At 45.4% G+C, this 11,872-nt stretch overlaps 1 pseudogene; it reads right to left on the bottom strand.

The window, feature by feature from the left end:
* Positions 1 to 6,512: 6,512 nt before the first annotated feature.
* Positions 6,513 to 7,294, bottom strand: LOC144323163 (cell division cycle-associated protein 3-like; annotated as a pseudogene).
* Positions 7,295 to 11,872: the final 4,578 nt, after the last annotated feature.

Genomic DNA, 11,872 nt, shown 5'->3' with positions numbered 1-11,872 from the left:
GGAATGTGCAGAGGAACCAGGTTGCCACCAGTGGACCTAATGCCGGGTGGCAGGCAGTGCCACCTTGTGGCAGCTCCAGGTGCCCACGGGCCACGGACGCTCAGGGTCTTGGGGACAGTCTGGCGGGGTGGCCCCTGAGGGGAGGCCAGGGCCGCCTCTGCTTTTTGCGCTGTGTTGGTAAGTGCTGTGGCCTCGTAACGCCCTCACCCAGGTCAAGCTTCTGGGCTGCGTGACCCTGAGCAGTTAGTGCACCGTGTTCACCTGTCAGGGGACGTTTATTCTCAAGCACTTGGGGGGACAGTTTAGCCCCCCTGTGTCTAGGCCACATGGCTTCTGCTGTTACTGAAGCCCGGGCAGTGGCCAGGCCAGCACTGCAGTGATACTGTTGGGGTCCCCACACCCTGTGCACCCCTCTCCTCCTGGGTCTCTTGAATCACCGTGCACTCCTGCTCTGCCGCCTTCTGTCCCCCGACAGCCCCGGGGACAGCCAGAGCCCTGCTTCTCTCCAGGAGGTATTTCCAGCCCTCGTTGCTCTTGTGGCCTTTTGGATCCTTGAAGGGCTGGGCTCATCCCCATCTGAGTCTTCAGCAGGTACCTGGTTTCCTGCTGCGTGTCCGCTGGCCTGGCATCTGTCCAGAGTTTGTCCCCGGCAGGTCTGTGACAGGACCAGTCCTTTTGCCCGGGTCTGGCCTTTGATCTCCTGTCCCGACCTCCTCTGTGTCCCTGCCCGTGCCTTTCCATCTCCCTCTGGGCCCCTGTCCAGGCAGGCTGCTACACGTGGGAGACTCCAAGCCCTTGCCTCAAAAAAAAAAAATTGCTCTTCTAGCCAATCCGACCTAGAATCCCTGCTTATTGATTTTTTAAAAATTTTTAAAAAAGATTTTCTTTATTTATTTGAGAGAGGCAGAGGGGGGAGGGGGAGGGGACAGGGGGACTCGAGCCCGGGGCCCCAGCATCACGACCTGAACTGAAGGCAGACCCTTAACGGACCGAGGCGTCCAGGGGCCCCTGGAATCCCTGATTGCATGCAGCCTCCTCCCGCAGTGTAATGCTCCAGTGTCATAGTCACTGTCACCGTCGGGGTCACATGCATCGCCCTGTCACAATTAAACGGGACGCGGAAGTGCCATTCTTCCCAGAATCATTAGGAGATGTAATGCACTTAATTTATTCTTTAGCTTAATAGTTTTTGCTCCATTATTGAATAAATGAGCAAGATAAATACAGGAGAAGACAAAGAGTATGGTGCATTTAGGGCATTATGCAGGAGTATCAGGGAAAATTATGCTGAGTTGTAATATATTCAAATTCCACATGAATTTGCCAATTCTATCCTTTGGGTGCTTTTGCATGCTCTATTTATTTTCCTTATATGTATTCGGTAGTGCAGGAGATTTGGATAGAGGTTCTCCTGCGTTATGTGACTCCTCTAGCACATGCCTCACCAATGCCTCCAAATCCCCTGCCTCAGCAGTACCAGACGCCCTGTCAAACGCGTCCTGCTCTTTCCCATGTCGGATTCTTCTGTCCTGCTGGAAATAGTGCCTGTACTTCCAACCTCTAACTGTTGGTCTGGTCATTTCTACCAAGCCTTTACATTTCCATCCAGCAATGTGGAAAAATGTCCCTAAACCTATGTCCGGGTAGGGGTAACCAGAGCTTCCCAGGATGCCCACCTAAGAGTGTGCTAAACCATCACTGGAAACTCAGCTATTACATATGTGGGGAGATGTAAACTTGGTCTCACATCTACTATAGTAAACATTTTTGAGTGGAACATTAAAAATAAAATAACTGTTCTCTTCAGCACAGACCTATTTCTGTTAAACTTTTTTTTTTTTCCCCTGTTAAACATTTTTATAGTAAGTATTACCTGGTAGCTGTCAAGACAGCAGGAATTCTGAAACTGAATAATATATAGTGATATTTACAATGAATGAGTGATTTAATCCTATTTGCTAAATTTTTAAAAAATATCATCCGCCTCCAACCACCACATGTGTAGGATTTAGAAACCCAAAGGCAAACTTGGGAAATAACTATAGAAACGTGAAAAATAAAAATCTTTGCAAAATCTCTCAGAAGTTTGATCTGCTTTGACTTTCAGCTAGAGAAAGTAAGTCAAGTAAATGTCCCTAAATATAGATTTTATTAATATTTGTTTCACTAAAAAATTACATATATCAGATATACAGCATATATACCTATACCTATGTAGTAAAAGTATAAAAATGTGAATGGGGCAGGAAGGGATACATATTTCAACTGTATTTCTACTGAGTTGTTTTTCTTTCTTCCTTTCTTTTTTTTTGATGGACAGCAAAACAAAGTTTACTGAGTGAGAGTACAAAGCTCCCAAAGAGGAAGGGGACCCAAGAGGGTTGCCTTCTAGTGGGTTGTTTTCTGATTTTTTTCCAGTTTTATTGAAATATAATTGACATATAATATTGTATTAGTTTAAGGTAAACAGCATAATGATTTGATACAATTAATATATTATAAAGTGATCACCACAATAAGTTTAGTTAGCATGCATCACCTCCTGTAGTTATAATTTTTTTCTTGTGATGAGAACTTTAAAGATATATCCTCTTAACAATTTTCAAATATGTAGTATGATAATGTTAACTACTGTCACCATGCTGTACATTATATCTGATTTATCTTATTTGTCTTCTAACTGGAAGTTTGTATCTTTTGACCACCTTTACCCATTTCCCTCATTCCACTGTATTTTATTTAAGTGGTGTAACAGATGCACCACTGTTTATTATATTACTCTTTTAAAAATGTTTATTTATTTAAAGATTTTATTTATTTATTCATGAGAGACCCAGAGAGAGAGGCAGAGACACAAACAGAGGGAGAAGCAGGCTCCCTGCAGGGACCCCTATGTGGGACTCAATCCTTGGACCCCAGGATCACCACCTGAGCCAAAGACAGATGCTCAACCATTGAGCCACCCAGGTGCCCCTATTTTCTTATTTTTTAGAAATATTTTACTTATTTGAGAGAAGCCTGAGCAGGCCTAGGGTGGGGTGAAGGGAGAGGAAGAGAGAATCTTAAGCAGGCTCTCTGCTGAGCATGAGCCCAAGGACCCTGAGATCTTGACCTGAGCTGAAATCAAGAGTCAGCTGCTCAACTGACTGAGCCACCCAGGTGCCCCATCATTATATTGTTCTTTTAAAAAACAGTTTAAAAATGGACTTTCCCTACCCCTCACTGAATAAATTTAAAGTAGTGTCAAGTTAACAGCCTCCCGGGAAGCACATGTCTCATTCTTGCCATGCCCATGGCATTTTGTACTTCCCCTCTCTTGGCTCCGATGACACCAGACTGCGTGGGAATTGCCTGTGTTCCCCTTCTCCGTCTCTCCCAGGGTACAGTGGACTCTGGAGGGCAGGGCTCGCTGATTCTCCACTGCCCGCTGCCAGGCGCAGATGCAATGCTAACACGGAGCTGCTCAATAAATTTTGTAGAATGAGTAGGTGGCTAGATGGATATAGGGTCGGGTGATTTCCTCAAAGCAGCCACTAAGCACTGCCAAAATTCCAGCCCATAGGTTTTTGTTATTGGCTTCTCTCCGCCTTCTTCCTCCTCCCAAAACCTCAAGGGGCTGCTTAAGTAATAGCTTGCGTGGAGAATATGCTCAAATGGCAAAGCCTCATCCATTGCTATCGTTCCTAAGGAAGAACTCTCTGGGAGATTCATGGAGACTTGGGTCACCCTGCTGGGTGACTTTGGACAGGAAGGGTAGCAGAACTCTCATTTATTCATTATTTACCATGTGCTTAGAACCGTGGTAGGCATTTGCACATATAATATTCTCACTCTGTTCCTACAACCAACCGTACTGTAAGGCAGGTATTACTACACCCATGGGTACAGGTGAAAAGCATGGAGCTTCCAAGAGATGACCAACTTACAGGCAGCAAGAGGTGGCACCCAGGCTAACCCTTAGGTCTGTCTGGCACCAGTGCCCAAGCACGTTCCTTCTACCATATAGCCCATGCTTAGAATACGGTGACCTGAAGGGAACTCTAGAGGTTGTCCACGTGATCCACTTTTTGTAATTAAAATAATTTTCTTAAAAAAAAAGATCTTTGGAACACTTCTCTTGCCAAATAGGATTTTGCAAATCATGATTTTGCCAAAAGAAACAAAGAATGCTCAATTATCTTTTAAGTCTATAACTGATTGAGCAACTCTTAAACTTAGCCAGGAACCTTCTTGGCCCTAGTGGATGAGTGTGTCAGCCCCTGCCACTTTCCATATCTAGGGCATGCACTCGGGCTCCGCTCTCCGTAGCATAGGGATTACTTTTCTTTGTCTCCAAGGACAACTCACTGACCTGCTCCACCAGTACTTCAGTGCTGAATCATCTCAGTTAATCCTAACTGTGACCCTATGAAGAACGTAATATGATTAACTGCATCTGATCTTCAGGAAAACAATAATTTCCTCACAGAGGCCATGACTGGTAAAACTGGATTGGGATCCAGATCGTGTGAATCCAGTGTTTTTATTACAATGTTATGAGCTGACCCCACAGGCAACCCTGCAGTCACGTTGTGATGACACAGGAGGCATTGCGCTCTGAACAGCCTACATTATTGCCTCCCGCTGGTCACCATTTCCTCTTGGCCTGAGATACATGTGGCAGAGCTGTGACTAGCAGGCACATCTCCAGAGTCATAAATCCCTTTCATAATTAGAAAAGATTTCCTTTGTCTGGATTTTTTTAAAGACACTTTCCTTGGAAAGATTCCCTTTGTTGAGCGAATGCAGGAAATTCTTTCTGTTTTCAATATGGGCACTTGAAAACTAAAACAAAAAACAACAAAAAAACAAATCCTGTAATGTTAGTGGCTGTTACCAAATGATTCTATAGTATAAACAGAATGGTTGAGGTTGAAGCCATTTTTGTGAGTTCTCAGTGAACAAGGTCAATTTGGTGAGATTTGTGTCATGCCTAGAACTTCGCCACCACACAGTTTGCTTTCAAATTAAGAGGATTTCTTTCTTAGGTAACACAAATAGGAACAGACAGCAGAAAACACCCCCAGGACTGAACTAGAGTAGTAGTGACCTAATGCCAACAACTGTGAGAGAAATTTCTTGAAATTCTGTTTGTGACCACCTCCTTTAGGGAGATGAAGAAAGGAAAGCAGATGTTAGCTTGTGGAATATTTTACAGAGAATTGTTTATGATTATGTCACCCTGAGTAGAAGAAGAGTCAAAGAGATACTTAATGTTTTGTTTGGAATGTAGGATGAAGGGAGGATAATTTTGGCATTGGTGAGCAAGACCAGACCACACAGACTGCTGGACCAATACCAATTAGAGGAGGGGGATTAGTAACAGACTGGCCTTGCTCATAGTGATAGGAGTGTGTGTGTGTGTGTGTGTGTGTGTGTGTGTGTGTGTTGGTGCACTGAGCCCTAAATAAAGACTGTCCCCTTTGGAGGCAGGTGTTCTGCAGTGACACCTACCAAGTTCTGACTTGACCCTTTACAACTTTCCACATAGAAAAAGCAACCAAGAATTGGGACTCAGCATCAGTCCAGGCTGCCTGGAAAGGATCACTAATAGCACATCCGTCCCAAGGAAGAAGAGCCAGGCCAGAAGGGCATCCTTGCAGCCAAAGGTCATGGAATGTGTGTGAGGGGAGTGGATGGGAGTGAGCAGGGCATGGTGCCAAGTACCTCCTATTACACCTCTTAGCCTGTCACTTTTCTCTTTTTAAACAGTCCGTTGTACTTGATTAGATCTTACTCTATGAGCGGACTGAGAAGGATTTTTTGTTTTCTATTTCCTTCTACAAAAACATCTCCAGCTACTTCAGAGATGCCATCTGCAATGTAGCCCTAGAGGAATCGGGAGACTGAAGGCTTTCGGCCTCTGCCACTAACTAGCTCTGCGACCTTGAGCAAGTCGCTTCAGCTCTGGGCTTCAGATGTATTATCAGTAAAAGGAGCGGGCTGGTAAAAAGGTGATTTCTAAGGTCCTTGTCAATGCTAAAATTTACAGAGCCAAATTCTCTATACAATTCAAGGTTTTTTGGTGTCTGTTCATATGTTGTATTTTTAAAATTTAATATCTCTTTGATATAGAAGAAACACATGGGACGCAAAGAAAACCCAAGAAAGCACTCAGTCCCCGAATTGGTAGTTTAGGGGGAGTCGAAGACAACGAGACTTTCTAGTGTTCCAGGGAAAGAAGGGGTTGAGAGGACACAATATCACGAGGCCCCTGGTGAGCCCAGTGTTGGGCCTATGAACGGCCTCCTAGTTCTCCACCAAGTTTGGAAAGTGCTAGGGGCACTTGGGTGGGTCAGTTGGGTAAGCATCTGCCTTTGGCTCAGATCATGATCCCAGGGTGCTGGGATTGAGCGTTCAGCGGAGTCGGGCTCCCTGCTCAGTGGGGAGCCCGCTTCTCCCTCTCCCGCTCCTGCTCCCCCTGCCTGTGCTCTCTCTCTCTCTGCCTCTCTGTCAATAAATAAATAAAATCTTTAAAAAAGAAGAAGAAGAAAAGGAAAGTGCTGATTTTCTTAGTCCTGGTCCTGGTCCTGCTCCCATATGTGGCCTCCAGTTTTCAAGTCATCCAGGTCCCAGAATGGCCTCTTCCTTTCATTCCCCAGCATTCTCCCTTGGGGGGGGGGGGGGGCGGGAAGGCTGCTTACCCGGCTGTGGTGTCAGAGTTCCAGGGGAGCTGTCATCTCGTGAGGTGGTGAGATCTCCCTATTCTCTGTTCGCTTTCCATCTATCATGCTTAGAGCTTGATCAGGGCGTCTCGGGGTCTTTTGAGGGCTTGTCCAAGGCCTGGCGGGCCAAGGGATATCTGAGGGCCGTCCCGCCTCCTCCTTGGAGAACACCTGCTTGGAGGGGGGAGCTCAGTCTGGCTCCCGGTGGTATCTGGTCCTCAAGGGAAAACTGAGTGCCCAGAGGCAAGTACAATTCAGAAGGTGAAATTGCCTACAGGGGCAGAAGAGGCCCTGGGGAAAGGTTCAGTTAGGTGGCTTTGGTCTCAGATACTTCACCCAGCTCACCAGTGGCCTGGGGGGCTCTCGGCTGCGGGCCTTCGTAGGTGTCCTTGCAATGCCAAGGACGGGAGAGCAGGGATCTGAGCCTTGGGCCTAATTAGGACTCTCCAGCTGCTCTCGCGCTGGTAGGTTTGGCTGTGGAGAGCTCTCCACCTGGGTGGGAGTGTGCAGGACGCTGGCGCTCCTGCCCGAGGCTTTTTGTGTGGCAGAGGCCATCCTGGAGTGACTGGGACGCTCTTGGCTGAGCCCATCTGAACCAGGAAGACTAAGGTGGCACAGGGCCCAGACTAGGGTAAGGAGTGGCTGCTGGGCCCCAGTTCCTCTTTTGGGTACACAGCAGCTCAAGCCTCAACTCCCAACACTGAGTCTCAAAACATTATTTGCTGTATTTCAATGTCCACGAATGAAACTTGGTAAAGGATTGGTGATTTGGTTGTGATGGAAAACAGGTCTACAACGGATGGTTTCAGCCTGGAAGATTTCCCCACCTCATTTCGTAGGGCCTAGCAGTAGGGAAGTTTCTACGTTCTGTAAGCTGAGCCTGGACAAGTCTACACCTACCTCCTTAAAAGAAGCATCTGTGGAGGATTCCTAGATTGTTCCTTCATTATCATTATATTCCTTTAAAATGCAACATTTATTATACTCATTGCTTTGGATACTCATTTAGATCTTACTGAATTTTAAGGAAATATGATACTGAGTGAAACCTAACTCTATATAATCACTTATCTCAACCTCATTATAACTTACCTGTTTTCCAAACTACCTTGCCAACTGAATTGTGTTCCCTTGAGGGTAAAAATCATGTTTTATTTGTCTTTCCATTCCCTACTGCTGAGTATAGCATTCTGACTCAAGAGCTACTTTTTGAATAAAAAATAATTAATTCATCACTGTCAATCCATGAGTTATAAGTGAGATTTGGCCCACTACCTTCACGCACTGTTAAGAAGGGCAAGTAGCACAGGGTTCAGGAGGTTCACCTGGAAGCCTTCTCAGGCTCCTTCTCCCTCTTCATACACACAGACTGTTGGTGATGGAGTGGGTCTAGTTCTAGAAGGGTGACCCCAGATGATTGTAATATACACATTTCCTACCTTCCTGAGGAAAAAAGAAACACCCACTCAAAAGCTGTGCATTTCCCAAGTGTTCCTACTGAGGGCTCTGGGCTCTGGCTCTTAGGCTCTTGGCTCCTTGAAGACGCTATAGCCACAAGCTGTCCAAGTGTCCATCGACTGAGGAATTAATAAAGAAGAAGTGATATATATACAATGGGATACGACTCAGCCATAATAAAGAATGAACTCTTTACAACAATGTGGATGGAGCTAGAGAGTATAATGTTAAGCGAAATAAGTCAGAGAAAAATAAATACCATATGATTTCACTTACATGTGGAATTTAAGAAACAAAATGAATGAGGAAAGGGGAAAAAGAAGCAAACCATGAGACAGACCCTTAATAGTAGAGAACAAAGGGTTACCAGCGGGGAGGCGGGGTGGGGGCGTTGGGTGAAATAGGTGATGGGGGTTAAGGAGGGCACTTGTTGTGACGAATGTTGCATGAAGCTGTTGAATCACTATATTGCACACCTGGAACGAATACTACACTGGAATTAAAATCTTAAAAAAAAAAAAAAAGAAAGAGACGCATGGTGGTACAATGACTTGGGGAAGAGTAGAGACAGCCTCTTTTCCCACTGTGCCTGCCAGCATGGGGACAGACAGGGAAAATGATATGCCCTTCTCTGAATACCTGCTCCCCTCTCACCAGGCAAGGAAACTACGTGCCCAACCGAAGTCTCACACACCAGGAATGAGCATGTTGTCAAGTTCGGTTTGTTGATGCAGCCGGCACAGACATGCTGAGAAAAAGGAGAGCTGAGAGCTATTTCATATAAAAATAAATCCTACCAACCTGCCTTTCAAGCATCAAATAATTTAGAACTGTTCATGAAGAATCCCTGCCAAGAGAAGAAAGTTGCAAGCAAATATTGGGAAATGTTAAACCAAAGCAATGAAATGCCATGAAGTTGAAACCTTTAGATTGAGTGTTAATTGGGAACAAACTTGAACATCCATTAACGTTCTGGAAGTTTGAGATCTTCACCTCAAATACCATCTCTGGGAGGGCTTTCCCGAACCCTGCTTTTAATGAAGGATAGTTGGAAGGCAGGTCAAGAAGGGGCAAGGGGCCCCCCACCCAAAGAGGAAACCAGCCTTGGAAGGAGCCCTGCACCCTTTCCCACATGATACATAGGTGACCCAACTGGGTGACAGGCATAGGGACGGGTAAACAGACTAACAGCCTGCCAAGGAGCCCGTAGAAACCCCTTAACTTAGGAACCCGGGTGGCAGTCCTCTGGGGTCCCCCTCCTCGGAGCTCCATGCCATTACCCGGCGATGGCTCAGTACACCTCGCTTGCTGCCCGCCACCCATCTGGTCTACCTCTTCCTTCTTCCCACGCAGTGTGACCAAGAACCAACAGAGAAAGAAACCCAGTAACAAAACAGCCTCCTGAAAATAAAGAACAAAAGAAAGAACAAGAGGGAACAAGAAAGAAAGAGGAAAGAAAGGAAGCAAGCAGGAGAGAAGCCTCCTGGTCACTGTTTCATGTCACCTACCTCCTCATATTTTATAGAACGTGTTATCTGAAATCACGTATGTCCTGCAGAATGTGCTTAAGTATAGGTGTCCTGTCTTATGTCCCATGGTGCCCCAGCTCCATGGCAGGCTCTCAGTTAATATTTGTTAACTAAATGATTGAAGAGTAAGGTCATTGAAGATAGTGCCTTTCAAGATGATAAAACAGAAAAAACAAAAAACAAAAAGACACAAAGAACAACAACAACAACAAATCTGGGATTTGTCTCTGAAGACTACTGGGAGAGTGTGCACAGCGAGGGGACGGCTCGGAGTGCCGTCGGAACACCTGGCTGTGTCTCCTGCAGAACCCAGAAAAACACCCACAATCTATTGAGTCAAAGTGTCAACATTTAGTTCAACTTCATGCCCAAAGCTTTGAGAACATATTATTTGGAAGCACTCCTGTAGTGGGGCCTGGATTGTGGCAGAAGAATGAGATTGGGCTTGAGGATGAAGTACAAGGTTCTTTTTAAAATAAATTCTAAAAAAAAAAATAATAATAAAATAAAATAAAATAAAATAAATTCTATAATTTACACTGGTACTTACTAACCTCAAAAATTATTTTCTTCTGTCTTCTATAATAACAAAGATATTGAAGTCTTTATTTTTTTTAAGATTTTATATTTATTTATTCATGAGAGACACAGAGAGAGATGGAGACACAGGCAGAGGGAGAAGCAGGCTCCATGCAGGGAGCCCGAGGTGGGACTTGATCCTGGGACCCCGGGGTCATGGCCTGAGCCGAAGGCAGATGTTCAACCACTGAGCCCCCCAAGTGCCCCCATATTGAAGTCTTTATACCATCAAACACGCCACATAATTTGTTCTCCTGGCTGTTTTATGCAACGCTGCAGAAGATGGATTCCGAGATGTTAATTCTTGTTCAAACTAGGCCACTTAGTAGGTTGAGTAGATCACGAGGCCTACTTCATCTGTTAAAAATTAAAGAAGCAATAATACCCAGCCCCTGCCCCTGCCCCACCCCGGGTGGCGGGTTGACTCCAGGGATATCACGTATTGAAAGCACTTAGTGGGGATCCCTGGGTGGTGCAGCGGTTTGGCGCCTGCCTTTGGCCCAGGGCGCGATCCTGGAGACCCAGGATCGAATCCCACGTCGGGCTCCCGGTGCATGGAGCCTGCTTCTCCCTCTGCCTGTGTCTCTGCTCCTCTCTCTCTCTCTCTGTGACTATCATAAATAAATAAAAATTAAAAAAAAAAAAAAGCACTTAGTGATCATGTCAACTGTGGAGGATCATAAGGATATTACCGACTTCTTCCTTTTACATTGATGATGAAAGAACGTAAGCGTATTATTAAGGCTGGTGTCCATCGTGTCAGCTGAGATGAAAGGATGGACACTAGAGGTCACATCACCCTGGCACAGCTGGACTGGCCAAGGAACCTGTAGGAATGCAACCCCACTAGCTTAACGTAAAAAAAAAAAATCAAGATATTTTTCAGATCCCACGTCTCTTTTTTTTTTCCCATGATTTTGATTTTTTTAATTTATTTTTTATTGGTGTTCAATTTACTAACATACAGAATAACCCCCAGTGCCCATCACCCATTCACTCCCACCCCCCGCCCTCCTCCCCTTCCACCACCCCTAGTTCGTTTCCCAGAGTTAGCAGTCTTTACGTTCTGTCTCCCTTTCTGATATTTCCCACACATTTCTTCTCCCTTCCCTTATATTCCCTTTCACTATTATTTATATTCCCCAAATGAATGAGAACATATAATGTTTGTCCTTCTCCGACTGACTTACTTCACTCAGCATGATACCCTCCAGTTCCATCCACGTTGAAGCAAATGGTGGGTATTTGTCATTTCTAATAGCTGAGTAATATTCCATTGTATACATAAACCACATCTTCTTTATCCATTCATCTTTCGTTGGACACCGAGGCTCCTTCCACAGTTTGGCTATCGTGGCCATTGCTGCTATAAACATCGGGGTGCAGGTGTCCCGGCGTTTCATTGCATTTGTATCTTTGGGGTAAATCCCCAACAGTGCAATTGCTGGGTCGAGATCCCACGTCTCTTGAGATGCAAAAGGCCTCTGGGGGACCAGATGATGCGGTCCCAGGGCACCTGCTAGCCTGACCTCATGGGCCTCTAACCAATGGCATCCACCTTCTCAAGAAATCTTTGCCCCCAGTTTGTGCTTAAAAAACATG

This window comes from Canis aureus, chromosome 11 (genome assembly GCF_053574225.1).
Source record: "Canis aureus isolate CA01 chromosome 11, VMU_Caureus_v.1.0, whole genome shotgun sequence".
Classification (NCBI taxonomy): Eukaryota; Metazoa; Chordata; class Mammalia; order Carnivora; family Canidae; genus Canis; species Canis aureus.
Note: the sequence above shows the minus strand (reverse complement) of the source record. Positions and strands in the feature narration are given on the sequence as shown.